We start from the raw sequence: 20,231 nt of genomic DNA, 5'->3' as shown, positions 1-20,231 counted from the left end.
TTGAAATAGCTCATACTGACCTCCTATCATCATACATGCTAAACTAGAATTTGAAATCTAAGGGTTGTCCAAAGGTTAATTGAAAAATAAAATTATGATAATTGTACATTTAATTGGCCTTAAGCAATTTAAGATTGCAGGCAATTATACAAGTTATATAAATGAAATACAGTGTGAGCTTTGAAGTACATGCTGACATAATTGTGTGCAAAAAAACCCTCTACATTTATCTCCCATGTATTTAAAAGAAAAAGAGAGGTGTAACTGCCTCAAAGTCAAAGTCTGTTCTTCTGGAAAAAAAAAATACCCTTGAGAATCATAAAAAAAAATTTTGTAACAATTTGTAAGTTAAAATTTAAATGTCTTTTAATTTACTTTAATGTAAAAGAGCATTTTATATAACTAGTAAGTATAATTACCAACCATAACTGAGAGATATGCCTGTGCAAAGGTTTGGTGTATGTACTTAGAGAGAGTGGACAGGTATAGGTTAACAAGAAAGTGTTTGGTTTGGGGATGACTGTGTATTATCTGTTTTTTATTTAATGAAGCATGCAACAAGTCCAGTTTACCAAGTAGTGTCCAAATAAGTGCATTCGATTCTTGCTGAGGTACAGATATGTTATTCCTGTATGTACTTATAAAACCACAGGACAGATGTAATCTGTTCTCACTGTAAGGAACTGACAAAAATGTGATAAAAATGTCATTAGGGCTATAAAAGCTTACTAAACGCAGCAGAAACTAAGAAATATTTCTAAGATACTCTGAGGAGGCTTTATTTTTTTTAAAACTGCACAGAAGATACATGCCCTACTAACTGCCTCTATTCAAATACTCTTCATTTGAATGAAGAAAACACATGACACTATATCTTTAAATGCATTTTCCTTATCTAAATGAGATAATCCAAAAGTAGCATACTGAAGATAACACAAAAATAATATATTTTTTTAATTTTTTATTATTAATTTATTCTTCTTACATCTCAATGGTTATCCCATCCCTTGTGTCCTCCCATTCTTCCCTCCCTCCCCTTTTCCCCTTACTCCCCTCCCCTATGACTGTTCCTGAGGGGGATTACCTCCCCCTGTATATGTTCATAGGGTATCAAGTCTCTTCTTGGCTACCTGCTGTCCTTCCTCTGAGTGCCACCAGGTCTAAAAAAATTTGGTTATAAATATTATGCCAAGTTTACTTTATTGATATTCCTTGGTTTAATTTCTGTTGTTAATAGCACAATCACTGAAGCAGTGTGAGTTTCTTCAAACAGGGTTGGAGTCTGCAGCAGCATGTCACAGGAATCTCTCCTTCTCTGCAGGACCGCGCGTTCTCACGCACCAACTCAAAGCACACAGGTTGCATCCACTCCACAAAAGCTCTCATATCTAACTTGGAGTCTCAGCCGCATTTCTGTGCCTCTTTCCCTCCTGGAGAGGGTCACTCTCTCTTTGCTTCTGATCTGCATTCTATTTTACCCATTTCTCTTGTTAGTACGATTATCTTCACATTTAATGTTTTCAAGCTTTGATAAATATCTTGTGAGTGTTCATGCTGTATTTTTATCAAAAATTAGAAAATTGGCTAGATAGTAATAGGACATCAATAAATGATTATTAAAATAAACAATTTAAAATAACACCCAACAATAAACAAACTATGATTAATCATTCTGTTCCTGTACATATGTAACTTAATGTAACTATTAAGTGAATTATTTGTTATCAGCAATGAAATTATAAAATGAACAGTAGCCACAGTAGCATCAAAAAGTATCCAGAATTTAAGATCACATTAAAAAATGTATCTGTCCTTTACCTCTCTCTTCCCCTTCATTCCCCTCACCCTCCTCCCAGTCTCTTATGTTTGCCATCACTTTCTTTCCCCTTCTCTCTTTCCCCTCCCCCTACTCTCTGTGACCCACATCTCTTTTCTTTCTTTCTTTCCTTTCTTTCCTCTTCTGCTATCTGTCTCTGTTCTTGTCCATTTTGAACATCTTATTCTTCTCCATACCTCCTTCTTTCTCATCTAACATGTCTTGTCTTAAGAAGTAAGGCTGATTATTAATAAAAGTCCCAACTCTGTTGGGGCTTCTCCCTGGTGAAGACTGTTTTCACAGTTCAGCATTCCTTAGTTCAGTGTATTTATTTGTATATGCTTGGTGCCTGGTAATAGCTCCCCTTTCCTTTTAGATGTGTGTTGGTATCATCTTTGTTCAGGTCTTTAAACCCGGCATGTTCAATTGAACCTGCCAATATATTCTGGGAAGTGCCACCACTTTATACTGAAGCTTGCTTGATTTACCAAGGGTCACATCATTAAAGAAAACTAACTGTTTTCATCTTGTCGTTGTCATTTGTGAATAGCCCCTCTACAAGAAATGGAGTCCTCTGTCCTTATATCCTCTCCCATGTTGGAAATTTCTCTGGCTTGGATTTGCACAGGCCATGTGTATATTGTCTCAACTATTGTGAATTCATATATGAAACTGCTCTGCTATGTCAAGCAAACCAGGTTTCCTGGTACTCATCTACCACCTTTGGCTCTTACCATATTGTTGTCCTCTCTTCCATATGACTCTTGAGCCTTAAGAGGATTATTATCCTTAAGGATTAAGGATAAATCTATTTAAGGATGAGAAATCCATAGTCTTTTGTTCATGCACACTAACCAGCTGTGTAGCTTTTAGTCTTACTGAACTATTTCACGCTGAGAACTCTTGATTTACAATATTTAAAATATTAATTGAGCCTAGAAAATTTGTTACCTTAGCCAGGCGTGTCCATCTTTTACTGCTCTTACCATATTAAAGCTAGCCTAAAATTCAAGGGCTTGTGACTTGCTATGAAACTTAAAACTTCTACAAGTAATTAATCATTGAATTAGAGATAGCAAATGATTTTAGGAATGTTGATTTTTAATATGTATGAATTTTTCTAGCATTTTGTTTAATTGATCTAAAGCTTATATTTATTTGTTATAATGATAGATTTTAAGATAACAAGAATATCATCTGATAGTACTATGAATCTGTTTTAATTATCTAATCACCTTTAAAAAGCAATGATTTTCATACATAACACAGTAAATAGTGACATTGAAGAGTTATTTATTCTTTTACTGAAAATTAACAATCAAATGTAAAGCTACAAAGTAATTATAGGTATATATAAAATGTAAATTGATGTGAGCTGAATGAGAAAATAAAAATATTTTATCAAATATAATAAAGTTTACTTCACCAAAGGAAAAAAAAAAAAGACTGTATAAGCCTATTGAGATAACCATGCAATCTTTTAACCTTGTTCCTTTTAAGAAATTAAAAGAACTACCACTTACTGTTATTAATATATCTATATATGTACATACATATATAATAGAAGAAATTATATAGTTTATAATAAATCAAGATGTATAGTGTCATCTCAGACTTAGAAAAAGAACAATCTTTTGTTTTTAAATAAAATTTTATTTAAAGACTAGTCAACACAAGCAATAATTATGAGTACAAAGATTATAATCAAGACACAGTTAATAATGATGTGTTATATTTGGAAATGAACTGTGGAAATAACAAAAGTAGGACTCTTAGTTTTGTCCATTTTTCTGTAGCTGTTAGCCATCCATATAACATTGTGTCAACTACTTGAAGCCTTATACCTCAGGGGAATTTTTTTGACAGGAGAGGCAAAAATCAACAAGAAAATGTCCACTTGTTTGCTTGGTGATGATAATCTGTCATTCTCTTGATAGCCCAGTTTGCACAATGCATTGTCTCAAGATATAGGATATACATCTGATTGCAGCTGCATACACTGTGGCCCACTCATTCAGTACACAGCTATTTCATCACAATATTTATGTGAATAGAAACAGTGAAAACTTCATCTTCTACCTGTTTGATAAGATTTATATATATATATATATATAATTGTAGATAAAGAAAAAATAAAATACTTGATAACTGGATAATCAAATTTTTAAACCACAAAATTACTTCTATATCTTGAGACATTTATAAAGGTATTTTAACATAGTAGTTACATGCTATAAATATATTTTCTCATTTGTAAACAGAGTAATCTAGCACTAAAGTTGATATTTGTGTCACTGAAATTGTATGAATTTCAAATTTTTAGAACTATAAATCTGACAACTTTTTTTTTCTTTTATGTTTCAGCATTTACAAAAATCTACACTAGTCATGTTATATTTTGGGGTGGGGTTAATTTTCTTTTCATTTGTTTGTGTTTAAATCTCTTTTGCTCCTTTAATTGAAAAGAAATTATTTTCTCATACAGTATATCCTGATTACAGTTTCTCCTCCCTTTACTTCTCCCAGGTCCTTCCCAATATCCTTCCTATCTGAATCCACTCTCTTTCTGTATCTCACTAGAAAAGAGCACAATTCTAAGAGATAACAGCTAAACATGAAAAAATGGACTATAATAAGAAAAAGTAAAAACGATTATATCAAACTTGCATGAGTCTACACAACAGGGGTAAAAGAGTCCTAATAGCTCGCACAAGAGTCAGATAGCCACTGGGACTGTCAGGAAAATGTTAAGCTGAAAGCTATAATGTAGACACAACATAGAGGACCTGAGGCAGACCTGTGTAGGCGCTGGCACTGGTTCTTCAGTCTCTGTGAGTTCATATGCTCCTTGCTTGGTTGATTCACTGGGCCTTGCTCTTCTGGTGTGCACTATCCTCTCTAGCTCTTAGAGTCCTGCTGCTTCCTCTTTTCTAGTGTTTCCTGAGCTCTAAAGTGAGTGATTTAATGGAGATGTCCCAAATAGAATCTTTCTTTTCTTTTCTTTTTACTTTTTCCTTTCCCAAACTCATTTTTTTTTGTTTTATTAACTTATTCTTGTTACATCTCTACGGTTATCCCATCCCTTGTATCCTCCCATTCTTCCCTCCCTCCCATTTTCCCCTTACTCCCCTCCCCTATGACTGTGACTGAGAGGGACTTCCTCCCCCTGTATATGCCCAAAGGGTATCAAGTCTCTTCTTTCATCACATAATGTCTAGCTATAGGTCTCTTCATCTGTTCCTTCAACTGCTCTGATGATGACTGGATAATGCACCGGTCAATGGGTATAACAGACTATCATGAGGAGTCATTTTAGTGATACCTATGTGTTGTTGTTGTTGTTGTTGCTGCTGCTACACCAGTAGTATTGATTTCACCCTAGCTCTCTGGGATATCTGGTCTCTGGTTCTTGGGAAACCAAGCAGAATGGAGTATGGTTTACATCTTGTGGAACGAATTTTAAGTTAAATCTGATATTGGTTTGTTACTCTGACACGTTCTGTGCCACCAATGTCTTAGCATATCATGCACACAGAACAAATTAAAGGTCAATTTTTTTTTCCACTGAGTTGGTGCTTATGTATCTTTTGGTATCCTGCAGCATACTTTATGACACCAACAACACTAGAAATTAGAAGTGAAGGTTCTATGTAGGCACCAGCTGACTACTCCACATCCAAAAAGTTGTGTGAGTCTTGTCCTCGGCAATGGGACTCTAATTTAAGTTTGCAACAAACAACTCATAGTCATAGAAACAACCTGGGTTTGCTGGTGGTTGTCATGTGATCCCTTGTCCAACAACTCCATGGAATGCAACCCAGTCTTTGTAATGAAAGCCTTTTTGGGCTACAAGAGACTACAATTTGAGACTGTATATCCCTCATTATTGGGAGACCTCATTAGGGTCACATACATATATATTTTAGAATGATTTCAGTGCACTAGGTTTCTATATAACTCTCCAGTGCCTGTCAATTGTACCTGTCTTTCCTCACATTTTCTTTCTCAACCTTCTGTTCTTTACCACTGTCTACCTGTTTCCATCCTCACACAACCCCAGTTCACCATGATTTTAATTCACGAAACTTGATGACAAAATAAAGCCAAAGAAAGGGAGCTACAGAGGGAGAAATGGGGGCATCCGATGTCCCACTCAAACCTCTGGGTTTTTAACCAAGAATATCTAAATATCAGGGGCATTCCCAGGGCTTGTCGCCAGAGCAGATTTGATATGTGTTCCTTCAAAGAGCCAGCTTTTGACACCTTTTGGCCTAAAGTCACCTCAGTTTGTTTTGAAAATGTCCCTGGAAGGAATTAGCCTTTTAACACAATTTAGGGTTTGGTGGACTGTTGCCTGCAGGGGGAACACCCGCCTATATCCAAGCACAAAGCTTAACGGGAGGGAGCATCTCCTCCACCTACAGATAAAGACCCACAAGGTCCAATATTTCTTTGCTTAGCTTTGGTTTGGATAAGCTTTTCACTGGGAAGAATGAGTATGCAAGTGTTTCACTATCAGTATGTGGGGGTCAACATGTAATTTAAGATGTAGTATGGTTTCTTTTACAAATTTGGTTGCCCTTGTGTTTGGGGGCATAGATATGTAGAATTGAAATATCATCTTTGTGATTTGTACTTTGATATGAATGTAGTGTCCTTGCGGATCATTTTTGATCAGTTTTGGTTTAAAGTCTATTTTGTTAGTTATTCAAATTGCTATATCAGCTTGCTTCTAAGATCCATTCACTTGGAATAACATTTACCAACCTTTTACTCTGTAGTAATGTTTAATTCTGTTACTAAGGTGTATTTTCCTATGCAGACCAAGAATGTACCTTGTTTTCACATTCATTCTTTTAGTCTGTATCTATTTTTTTAGGCTGGTAAAATTACTTTTATAAATTGACTGAGGGTATTTTCTGGTCTTTCAAGCTGGGGTTCTTCTCCTTCCTCTATTCCTATTTGAAGGTATATGGTTATTGTGTGATGAGAATACTGATTTATCATAGGCACAGGAGACAACATCCTGAACATAACACCAAGAGCCCAGGCCTTAAGGCCAACAATTAATAAATGGGACCTCATGAGGCTGAGATGGTTCTGTAAAGCAGGAGATATTGTCAACAGAACAAAGTGACAGCCTACAGACTGGGAAAAGATCTTCACAAACCCTACATCTGACAAAGGTCTCATATCCAAAATATATAAAGAACTCTAGAAATTAAACACCACCAAACCAAATAACCCAATTGAGAAATGAGGCTCAGAACTAAACAGAGAATTCTCAACAGAGGAATATCACATGGCTGAGAAACACTTAAAGAAATGCTCAATCTCCTTAGTCATCAGGGAAATGCACATCAAAACAACTCTGAGATTCCACCTCACACCCATCAGAATGGCTAAGATCAAAAATTCAAGTGATGCCACATGCTGGCAAGGATGTGGAGAAAGAGGAGCATTCCTTCATTGTTGGTGGGAATGCAAACTAGTACAACCACTTTGGAAATCTATCTGGCACTTTCTCAGAATACTGGGACTAGGGCTTCCTCCAGACCCAGCTATTCCACTCCTTGGAATATACCCAGAAGATGCACCAGCACACAACAGGGATATATGCTCAACCTTATTCATAGGAGCCTGATTCATAATAGCCAGAACATAGAAAGAGCCTAGGTGTCCCTCAGTAGAAGAATGGATAAAGACACTGTGGTACATTTACACTATGGAATACTACTCAGCTATTAAAAACAAGAAATTCCTGAAAATTTGTGTACAAATGGATTGAACTAGACATGAACATAATGAGAGAATTGACCCAGAAGCAGAAACACTCAAGTGGTATATACTCACCTATATCTGGACACTAGCCCAAGGGACATGTCCCGTGAAAGTCTTCATTTACCAGGAAAGTGGGTCTGAGGGGAGGACATCCTATTGGGACTCCAGGTGAGGGAATCATGGGAGAATGGGGAAATAGAGGGGTCCTGAGGGTCCTAGAAACCTACAAGAAGAACATTATGATGGGCAGATCTGGGCCCAGGGGTCCTGCTCAAACTATGGCAGCATCCAAGGACAATAAGTGCAGTAAACTTTGAAGCCCTACCCAGATCTAGCCAATGGTCAGGACATTCTTCACAGTTGAGTGGAGAGTGGGGATTGACTCTCACACAAACTCTGGTGCCTCATATTTTGACCATGTCCCCTTGAGGGGGAGACCTGGTGGCACTCAGAGGAAGGACAGCAGGCTACCAAGAAGAGACTTAATACCCTATGAGCATATACATGAGGAGGAGGTCTGCCTCAGTCACAGTCAGGGGAGGGGAATAGGTTGAAAGTGGGAGGGAGGGAAGAATGAGAGGATAGAAGGGATGGGGTAACAGTTGAGACATAATATAAATGAATTAATAAATAAATAAATTTTTAAAAAAGAGAATGTTGATTTATGTAAGCCCCTCCTCTCAATTCTGGTTGCAGCCCTTGTTCAGAGAAACTCCCATCTCAATGTTACACAAACACTGCTCCACAATTGTCCCCTGACATGCCAATAAAGCTGACTACAGCCAATTCCTGACCAAAGGAGAGAGTAAGACCAGACTGCTTCCTCTCCAGGGGAGGAGTGGGAAAGAAATATGAGATTCAGCTATGGCTAACGGCCCAGGAGACATCACGAGAAGTGCTGGAACAGGAATGCACAAAGTGCAAGTATCGCAGGGATTTTTTTGGCAAAGTGGAAGCCAGATTAGTTTAGAGAGTAAAGAAAAGAGTAATAACTACTTAGTTATTGTGTTGTGAAGCTTATTAAACACATATAATAGAGTCCCAGTTATTTTATTGCTAGTCAGGGTAAGAGAGAAACTGAGAAACAAACACAATTTTATAAAAATAATAACACTTATTATTCTTAAGGTTGGTCATTTCACAGTGTCCCAGATTTTCTAGATGTTCTGAGGTAGGAACTTTTATATTTAATATTTTCTGTGACAGATTACCTATTTATTCTATCCCTTCTTTAATACCTATGATTCTGTCATCCTCCTCTTATGTCTGTGGTTGAAATCCTTTTCTAAAATTCCCTCAGTTTGTTTCCTTTATTGATTCTGTTTCCATTTTCAGGCCTTCTTCTCTCCCTTCTACTGTGTACTTTTTCCTGACTGTTTAAAAGGAGATTTTTTTTTCATTCCTTGTGTATCCACTATTAAAACATTCAGAGCCTGCTGTGGTAGGATAGCTGAACTTTACTGGAAACTTATTGCCCTGAAGGTTATTTGTGTGTGTGTGTGTGTGTGTGTGTGTGTGTGTGTGTGTGTGTGTGTGTGTGTGTGTGTGTGTGTGTGTGTGTGTGTGTGTGTGTGTGTGTGTGTGTGTGTGTGTTTTGTTTCTTGTTTGGTTTAGTTTGGTTTTGCTTGTTCTAGGCATTTGGGTTTGGTATGATAGTAGGTCTAGGTGCTGATTTCTAGATTTATCTTTGTCGGGTAAATCTTTTGTTCCTTGCTTTCTGCTTCTTTTATGGATTTTTTTCCATGTGGGATGAATGTGTCCTGCCTCTTTACTTGGCATGCTCAGCTGATGCATTCACAGGAAATGTCGGCTGCTGGTATTGGAGGGTGGGGAACTAAGATGCATTGAGGGAAAGAACATCAGAGGGTTAGAGGAGAAGATCTTTGTGGTCCGTTGGGGCGGAGTCGCAGAAGAAAGGAGACAGCAGCAGGTTCCCTGCTGCAGAGTTCGAGATGAGACTGGAGTGATAGAACCTGAAGATGCAGATATACAAGTGTGGATCAATAGACTGTCAGCTTAATTGCTGCCCAGGAAGGAGCAGGCATTAGGTGAACAGGGTGCCTGCTGGGGTTGGCATCTGAAACAAAACAGAGAGAGAATTGCGGCAGAGATTAGGAGCAGACGATGTGTGAAATGCACAGGAGATAGTACTGGTGAGTGGTGGGGATGTTCTGTTGCAGAGTTGGGGATTAGATCCTCTGGAACAAAGGGAGAAGAGATCTACATACATCCCACCTGGTTTGTGCACCTAGTTATATCTTGATGGAAGCACCTACTACCAGCATTTCTAATTCTTGCATTTTTGTCTTTTTTTGTTTTTTTTTTCTTTTAAAAAATTGATTTATTTATACAGAGTCAGACTGCAATTGAGCTAGCATGCCTGAACATGGTATCAGATCTCATTATAGATGGTTGAGAGCCACCATGTGGTTGCTGAGAATTGAACTCTGGGCCTCTGGAAAAGCAGCCAGTGCTCTTAAGCCCAGAGCAAAATCTCCAGCCCCATGCTTACATATTTTAAATAACCAAATATTAGATTTAAATAACACTAGTTTTTTATTTCTAGGTTTAAAGTGACAATTATGACTCCCTTAAATCTATAATGTAACTTACCAATATATTATATATATTTTAGTTTTTAATTTTAAGCCAGTTGTAATATAATTGCCATACTCACAAAATATCAGTATCATAATTAACCAAGTCAATCCATGTGGACTGTAGAGTGCAGAAGCATAATTTCTTTCTCTTTGAGAAGCTCATTTCCATTTGATTCAAGAACATCCTATCCTCTGGGCTGTCTTCTACATTCTCTGTTTATTCTCAGAATTCTTGTCCTAGGCATAACATTTTGGTGTTCTTTCAATGTTAAATATCAGTCTACATTGATCTTGAAATTATTGCTTTGTGATTATATTTGCTACAAAAGATTTAGATATTCTGTTGAATTAGAAAACCTTAAATTTGCAAATTCTCAACCCATTTTTCTTCACCCATTCAGGCACATAAAATTCGGAGCCTCTTAATACTGAGTATGAATATGTCATACATTCCATAATTTAGTATGTTCATTCTTGCTTTCTAAATGATGATTTTAATCTTCAACCTTTCCCAGTAATTTATTCCTCATAAAATGTGTCAAAAGTTGTCCTGTTCAATAAGGCTTAAAGGTAGTATTATTTATTATTTTTATTAAATATTTTAAATTTTTACATATATATTTATATTATTACACAAATATGCAATAAACTACCTACAACAGGAAGAGACATGAAACAATCAGGAATTATATAAATGTTACATTCTTAGTGTTATTATTTATTCTTAACCACTTTCTTTTTAACATTTCTAACTATTTCCAATCAAATCCAAATCACTCCATTATTCCATTTTAAATATTCCTTTAAGCTATTTGTTTTATTAATATCAACAACATCGTAATCCAAATCATTATGTTGCATTAATTTTATGAATGTTAACTTAATTTACTTGCCTCATTACCCTGCACTCTAAGTATTTAAACAATAATTTTAAAACAGTCTGTTTTGTACCAATGTTCTAATAAATTATTGTTTTAATTTAAAATATAAAAGTCAAACACAAAATTAATGATTTTTGAAGTCATTTTAAAAAGCTAATCAAAACATTTACTATTTTCTCCTAAATATTACAAATTCATGTACATTTCTTTCTTCTTTTTATTTTATTTTTTATTATTTTTTTACTTATTTATTTTGAGACAGAATTTCTCTATGTAGCCTTGGCTGTCCTAGAATTACTTTGTAGAACAGACAGGCCTAGTAGTCACAAGATCTGCATGCCTTTGCCTCCCAAGTGTTGGCAATACAGGCATGTAACACCGTGCCCAGCATATATTTCCATTTTCTATTACCATAGTCTTTCTCCTTAACTTCCCCTTTGGGAGGGTTCCTGCAGACTTCATCAAGCAGGGGAGGTAAGAATGAAACTAGAATGAGCCCATTTTGATACCACTGCTAGGCTAAAGATTTCGAGTTTAACCAAGGATCATTTTACTTTAACCATATTTAAGCACAGTATATTTGAGAAGGGGTGCCTCATAACAATTAGTGCAATTCTCTGAGTACAAACAAGGCTTAAGACTTATTTACCTTAAAGGTTATTACAAACCATATATATGGTTTTATCTATAGTATTGATTCTTGTTGATTTACAGACAGTGCTAGAGAGAATGTTCTAGCGAGAAAGGTTAAGTAAACAATAATGCCTGGCGTAAGATAACATGAATGGCACAAAGGGTGTTGTAGAGTAAAAATAATATCTGTCACAGGAATGGATTTTATGGTCTAAAGTAATGTTCAATGTTTTAGAGGAAAAATGTCTGAGATAAACAAATATTATTTGTAAATTACATTTCCCCTGTACTCCAGAAAGAACAGCTCAGCACCTCATTCCACTGAAGAGGTAGGCTGCGTGATTAAATTTCCCGACATGTCCAGTGATTGTGTGCACAAGGCCTTTTTGTCCTCTTCTTTCCATCTGGTAAATTATTTTTATTTTGAAACTAAACATAATTACCATTGTTGCATCTCAATAACTCATTCATCAGTATTGAAGTTTAAGAAATTTACTGATTTATGAAATGTATATGTTTAAAAATGTACTTTTTATGTCAAGGCGGGAAATATTCAAGTAAATTTATTACCTTACAAGGTATATCTTTCTATCAATATTAGTGTGAACACTTGTTCACTGCAAGTAAACTTTTGACAATCACAAATTTAAGCAGTGTGACTATTTTTCAGACAGCTTTATAAACTATTAACAAAGAAAACTGATAAACTTTAAAGGATTATTAATACTTTTACTTAGAGCATTGTGGTAGTTTAAATGAAAATGACTGCCATAGAATCATAGAGACTGGAATTATTGGAGGTCTGGCCTTGTTAAGTGGATGTGGCCCGTTGGAATAAGTGTCTCACAAGGAGTGGGCTTTGAGCTTTCAGAATCTGAAGCCAGATCCAGATTCTGCTGCTTGTCGATCCAAAGGTAGAACTCTCAGCTCCTCTCTAGCAACTTGTCTGCCTATGTGCTGCCATGCTTCCCACCATGCTGATAATGGACAAAAACTCCAAAATGTATGCCAACACCAATAAAATTCTTTCCTTCATACAAGTTGCTGTGGTCATGGTGTCTCTTCCGGAAATATAATATATATACTTCACTCTTCATTTCTTTATGTACTGAAGATAATGACTGCTTTATTGAACAAATCTTTTGAAAGTTTGTAGTAGTCCATGTGTCTATGTTTCATTTTGAATGTCCCATAATATTTCATGTTTTAAATATATTCTGACTCTAAATTTCCAATCTTCACCATTTCCCCTATGTCAGTTGTCATGTCCCAGTCTGAGCCTGTTTCTCTGGCAGTCCATCCTTCTTATGCAGAAACAAAAAGGTTCATTTCTGGTCCCTATAGCTTTCCAAAGGACTGACATTTATGATGCTTTTTGTTTTGTTTTGTTTGTTTTTTGCTTTTGAGATGGGGTTTTTCTGTATAATCCTGGCTGGACTGGACTTGCTTTGTAGACCAGACTACTTAAAACTCACAGAGATCTGCCTGCATCTGCTTCCTAAGTGCAACAATTACAATTGTGTGCCACTATGCCCGGCTTTGTGATGCATTTTATTTGTTTAGTTTTTATATATTTGTTTTAATTTCATTTTAATTATGTGTATATATGTACACATTTGTGTGGGAATGAGCACATATAATTTCACTACTGAGCTCAGGCCAGAATAATTTTGACATTAGATCTACATTGAAAGTTTAGGAGATTTTAAGAGTAGACTTAGCCTTATTTCTCCCTGTGTTCCTCTCCAACCTTGTTCCATCTCTTCAACCATTACTTCTGTCTACTCTATTTCCCCTTCTGAGTGAATTTTGAGCATCCTCTTTTAGGTCTTCCTTGTTACTGATCTTCTTTAGGTCTATCCAATACAGTGTGTTTAACCTGTACTAAATGGATAACATATGCTTATAAGTAAGTACATTGTGGGGCAGGAGAACAGATGTCCTGCAGAGAAAAGAGAAGTTGTGGGTAGAGGAAACTCTGTGACAGGTTGGAGACCTAAATCATAATAGGCTTCTGGGAGGAAATCAGGGTGATTCTAGATAAGACTCCTAATACTCGGGGACATGGAGATTGAATTGGACACCTGCTAACTAATCAAGTCTCCTAGTTGAAAGATGAGAACACCAACCCACCCACAAATACTTTTATCAAAACGCACCCTACTTAAAAGACATTCATGGATAATGATAGAGCAGATTTGAGGGAATGTCCACCCAATGCGTGACCCAACCCACGACCCACCCCATGGGAGAGAGGCAACTCCTGACAGTATTGAAGATACTCTGCTATGTTTGCAGGCAGAAGCCAGTCTTCACTCAACAAGGTTGGAAACAGATGCTAAGACTCAAAGGCAAATATTGGTGGAAGCATAGGAAATCTGGTGGGAAAGTGAGAGGAAGGATAAAAGAAACTAGAAGTGATAAGAGCTCTACAAAAAGACCAACTAACCAGGGTCTAGAAGTATCTGTGCAGTGTGAAGCATAGTCAATGCCCTAAGTCCTCTACATAAATGCAATCAATCGGCGGCTCAGGTTTAATGTGGATCCTCTGGTAAAGAGAAGAGAGGCTCTCTCTGAGATGGACTCTGTTGCCTGAGTCTTGCTTAAGTGACCCTGATGGGATTGCCTTGACAGACCACAGGGGAAGAGGATGAACTCAGTCCTCATGGGACTTGATAAGCTCAAGTGGGAGGATAAGGGATGGGGGAGAAGGGAGGGAATGTGGGACTGGGAGGAGAGGTGAGATGAGCTATGACAAGGATGTAACGTGAATAAATAAATGATTTATAAAAACTCTTTAAATGGTAAAAAAAAAAAAAAAGAGTATCTCTATCTATTCCTGGACTTTTCTTGATTATGAGGTTATTTTATTAATTAATTTATATACTTTATATTATAACCTGATCAGAACTTCTCTTCCCTCCTCTCATCTCAGTCCCTCCCTCTCCCCTCTCACTTACCCATCACTCACTCCATTTCTTCTCAGAGAAACAAAGGTCTCCCATGGATATCAAGCTGCTTGACATACCAAGTTGCCCTATGACTGAGTGTATCTTCCTCTGTTGAGGTTAGACAAGGCAGCTCAGGGAGGGGAAAGTGATCCAGAGGCAGGTAACAGAGTCAGAGACTGCCCCTGGTCCTGCTGTAAGGGTGTCCTACATGACAACTAAGCTGCACATTTGTTACATATGTGTAAGGATGCTAGGTACACCCATGCTTTCTAGTTGGTAATTCAGACTCTTTGAGCCCTATGTGACCAGGGTAGTTGATTCTGTATGGTTTTATAGTATACTTGACCTCTCTGGCTCCTTGAATCCTTCTTCCTCTCTTTCACAAGATTCCTTTAGCTCCATCTAATGACTGGCCCAACTTGTCTTTCCATGAAAGACAGCCCACCCTTTTATTAATATTCTGCTATACTTGCACAAACTGCTAGCTTAATTCATCTGAGAGGATTCACCCAACAACTCATGCAAATAGATGCAGAGACCCACAGATGCTGGGTGAATCCTCTCAGATGAGTTATGCTAGTCTTTTGTTGGGCCAGTCATTCGTTGGCCATTCCATCAATTTCTGTTTCCTTTTTATCCTTGCACACCTTATAGGCAGGGTTGATGCTCCCCATCCCTCCACTGGAAGTCTTGTCTGGTTACAAGAGGTGGCTGTTTAAATTTTCATATCCCCTATTCCTAGGTGTCCAGCTTCCTCCCTCCACCCATCCCCAATGTATATTTTATTTCCCCTTTCTCCATGAGATGCATGCTGAATATCTTGGGACCTTATTATTACTTAGCTGCTTTTGGTCTATGAATTGTAGCATGCTTCACTTTGTGCCTAATATCCACTTAAAAATTAGTACATAGCATGTGTGTCTTTCTAGGTCTGGGCTACTTCACTCAGGACGATCTTTTCTAGTTTCATCCATTTGCTTGTAAGTTTCATGATGTCATGGTTTTTAATAGCTGAGTAATATTTCATTATGTAAATGTACTATATTGTCTTCGTCTATACTTTGGTTGACGGACATCTATATTGTTTCCAGTTTCTGCCTATTACCAATAAAGCTGCAAGGAACATATTTGAGCAAGTGTCCTTGTGGCATGGTGAAACCTATTTTGGGTATATGTGCCTAAGACTGAGAAAAGCTGGGTCTTGAGGTAGAACTATTCTCAAGTTTCAGAGAACCTGCTAAATTGATTTCCAAAGTGGTTGTACAAGTTTTCACTCCCTCCTGAAATGGAGGAATGTTCTCCTTGCTCCACATCCTCACCAGCATGAACTATTGCTTGAGTTTTTTATCTTAGATATTTTGAGGGGTATAAGATGTAATCTCAAAGTCATTTTGATTTGTATTTGAATGATGGGTAAGGACGTTGAACATTTTTTAAAGTGTTTTGGGCCTTAGAGATTCCTCTATTGAAAATTAGTTTAACACTGTACCTCGTTGTTAATTTAGGCTGTTTAGTTTGTTAATCTCAAATTTCTTAAGTTCTTCAGATATTTTAGATATCAGTCCTTTGTTGGATGTAGAGTTAGTTAAGCTCTTTTTTCCAAAGAACAGGGAAACAAGGCACATATCTAAACACAATTAAGCCAGTAGGTAACAAGCCAATAGACAACATCAAATTAAATGGATAGAAACGTAAAGAAATTCCACTAAGGTCAGGGATAAAACAAGACTGCTCATTCTTTCCATATCTTTTCAATGTAATACTTGGAATCCTAGCTATAGCAATAAAACAAGAAAAGGAGATCAAGGAGATACACAGAAGAAAGGATGAAGTCAAAATATCACTATTCACAGGTGATATGATAGTATACATAAGCAACCTCCAAAAGCCCACCAGTGAACTCCTACAGTTGATAAACACTTTCAGCAAAATGGCTGGATGCAAAATTAACTAACAAAAATCTATAGCACTTCTTTATACAATTGATAAGTAGGCTGAGAAAGAAATTAGGGAAACAACCCCCTTCACAGCAGCCACAAATAATAAAAAATATCTTGATATAGCTCTAACAAAGCAAGCGAAAAACCTGTATGACAAGAACTTCAAATCTTTGAAGAAAGAAATTGAGGAAGATATCAGATATTTTGCCCATATTCTCACTCAGGCATGATTAGTCATGCAGTGGTCATCCCCTGAACCCAAATTGAATCCTTCTTCATCACACTTCTTCTAAAAGCCCTCAGTTCTGGAGAACTACACTTCAGCATCCTTATCATAATTTTTAAGAGTTCTGCTGTATGGCTTCGTATCTAGTCTGTTACTCTTTGTTAGTAGGGGTAGGGGTTGTCACAGAAACCTTCTCAAATGGAGTGTGCAGTCATCAATACCACTCTAAAAGTAGCATCTTTGCCATTTACAGACAGTGGGAACACAGATCATGGATTCCATATGGTTTCCATGAACCTTAGCATTGTTTCCTTTGGCAGTACAGAGAAAGAATATCAATACAGCTCTCTGCTGCAGTATGGGCCATGGACACAACCTAAACTGGCTTGGAAGCACATGCCAGTGACATCAAAGTAGCCTCTGCTACAACATGGGCCGCAGACTCAATTGTAGTTTCGGGAGGCAGCCATGCCCATGGACTTTGACATGCATTTAAAGAGCAGTACAGACCATAGATACATGCCTGACCTTTGGTGGGGTGATGACATGGGCCATAGATATCAATATGACCCCTAGTGAAGTACAGCCTATGAACCCAGGTATGCCACTCAGTTACTTCATGAACAATAGGCATAAAAATGGACTCAGATTGCTTCATTGGCCACTCACATCAATGTGGCCTCTGAGTGGTAACCCAGACGAGAGACAAAAATATGTTATTCTATTTCTTATTATGTTTCAGTATGTATTGTTGTGATGGTCTAATCTTCTATTTTTGCCATTTATTCTTCTGATCACTCTTGTATGTTAGATAATGCTTTCTTTTGTGTAATTTGACTTGTTTACATTTTATATTTACATTTAACATTTACATGATTACAATTTTCTTTTTGTTCTTTTTTAATGTCTTGGTTACTTCACTAAATTTTTCCTCTACATGTTTTATTATTCTTTACATATTATTATTATTACACATATATGAGTTCATTGCATGTTTCTTATATGCATTTAGGTCTGAATTCTTGGGACTAAGTATCCAGTCTTTCAAAGTAGGGAATCTTTCATCAACTGTATTATCTTGCTTAGTTGCTAAAGTGATTTAGTAAGTTTCCTTTCAATGGCAAAATTATATTCCTTATACTCAGCCCTTAAATCCTCTTAAAGTTATTTCTCTTTAATTTATTTTTTAGTTATCCAGCTATCTCTTGTTTGAAAGTAGACATGATTGGATCATGTATTTTACAAGAGCAATCATCAATGCAGCATTGTGATATGAAGGTAAAATCCTACATATTGTCACAGGAGCTGTGGACAAGTTGTCCAAAATTTGCCCCAGTATCATTAGTTAAATGGTTGACACAAAAGAAGATATTTTATAAATTGAAGATCCATTCTTTTTTATCTGTGTGTGTAAGGGGGTGGATGCCACTTGTTTGCCGGTTCCCATAAACACCAGAAGAGGGCATTAGTTTACTTTTATCTAACATTTTAGATTGTGGTGAATAGCCTGATATGTTTGTTAGGAATTAAACCTAAGTCTACTGAGATAACTCTCTAGTGCCATGAACAACACTTTTTTAAAAATGAAAACAAAGACGTCTTATACTGAAAAAAACTGCCATGTATCTGGCACTTTGAGATTTACAGAAGAATGGCCAGTTCCCCCCACCCTCCCGCCACCGTGGGCAAAGATGGGGATCCAGGGATACTTTTTTGTTGGTGGTTAATACATCTGGTGACATCTCATTTAAAATATTGAAATTTATCATTCTTAAATCTGTAGTGCACTAGGAAATTATACTAAATAAAATCTACTCTGCTAATATCCTCTAAATAGAATAATGAGGCCTAAATAAGAGAACATCTGTTTATGCTGATTTACTAAATATTCTTCGTCTCGTACTGAGATAGAAATTTTGAATACCTCCGTTGAAGTTCTAATCTTTGGTACCTCTTGATCTTTTTATGAATAGAAACAGAGTTCTTAGATATTTTAGTCTAATTGTATGGGAAAATCAATTTCTAAAACACAGAGCTAATTTTAAAGGCTAATCCTTAGTATTCTGACCCTCTAAAACTAAATCTGTACTAATTAAGGTTTCCACAGAAATAAAAGCAATGGGAAGTGTGTGTGTGTGTGTGTGTGTGTGTGTGTGTGTGTTTGTGTATGTGTGTGTTTGTTTCACAAAATTGACATACTGTTACAGGATCCAAGAGATCCTATGATCTACTGTCATATAAGAAATGTCACTGAAGAATCAGGAGAGCAGTGATATAATTTAAAGTCTAAAAGCTTTGTAATAGGCACAAGATATAATGAGTTTGGGTGTCACATGTTAGGTAAAAAGAAAATACTAAAGTGTTCCAAAGTAAAAGTGCTGATATCTGAGTGCAAGAAAAATGGACGTACCTTATAAAACAAAAGCAAATATTACTTTGTTCTATGTTCTGTGTAAACGCTCCATGATATATTACAATTTTCTTTCTACACTGTTTCTCAGTTAGAGACTAATATGCAAATCTCTTCTATAATGATCCTCGTTAAATAATTTTTGAGATTTTGGACAACGTTTTCCTTAGTTAAGTTGAAACATAAAATTATTCTCCAATTAACAAATTAATTCCAAACACGGATAACCTTACTCATTAATACTACTAATAAATCAATTTTTTCTGCCTTGGTATAAACATTTTAGGCATAATTTCAATAATTTCCTACCCATTAGGAAAGGAGTCTCATGTTAGCTAAGAACAAATGCAGAGTGACATGGTAATCATTCTTATAATATAATTTTCTCATTAATGTTATCATGTCACCATAAACTCTGATTTGATGTTTTGGATTATAAAGAGGATCTTTGTTTGATCTCTTGCTGATCAAGACATGGATGTCCTGAAATTTACAACCAAAGTTTTTCATTCTATTTGGTGCTGGTGTATATATATATATATATATATATATATATATATATATATACATTAATGCCCTGCTATTAATATATTCTTCATGTATTCTATAGTATTTGAAGTTACAACATGTAAATTCAAATTTCTGCTTGGTAGCTGATTTCTAAACAAAACTCTTCAAATACTGTATAATACTAATACTATATTTCTTCATACATCTACAAAACCTAGGCAAACTATATCATGAAGGAACATAGCACACTAAGGGTCACATCTTTTCTGTCTGTTATATTAAAGGCAAATAAACCCAAGTGACTTTTTTAGTATACAAATAATAATTAATTATTGTTTTTAATTTATCTGTATTATTAGTATGTCCAGCTAACAATCAATTAAGACACAGATACTTATTATATTTTAAAATCACCTTAGTTAACCTGGGACAGGGCAGATATCAATCCTCTAAACTACCACCCCCATAGTGGGGCAAGCATGT

This window comes from Acomys russatus, chromosome 18 (genome assembly GCF_903995435.1).
Source record: "Acomys russatus chromosome 18, mAcoRus1.1, whole genome shotgun sequence".
NCBI lineage: Eukaryota > Metazoa > Chordata > Mammalia > Rodentia > Muridae > Acomys > Acomys russatus.
This window is presented reverse-complemented; position numbering follows the sequence as displayed.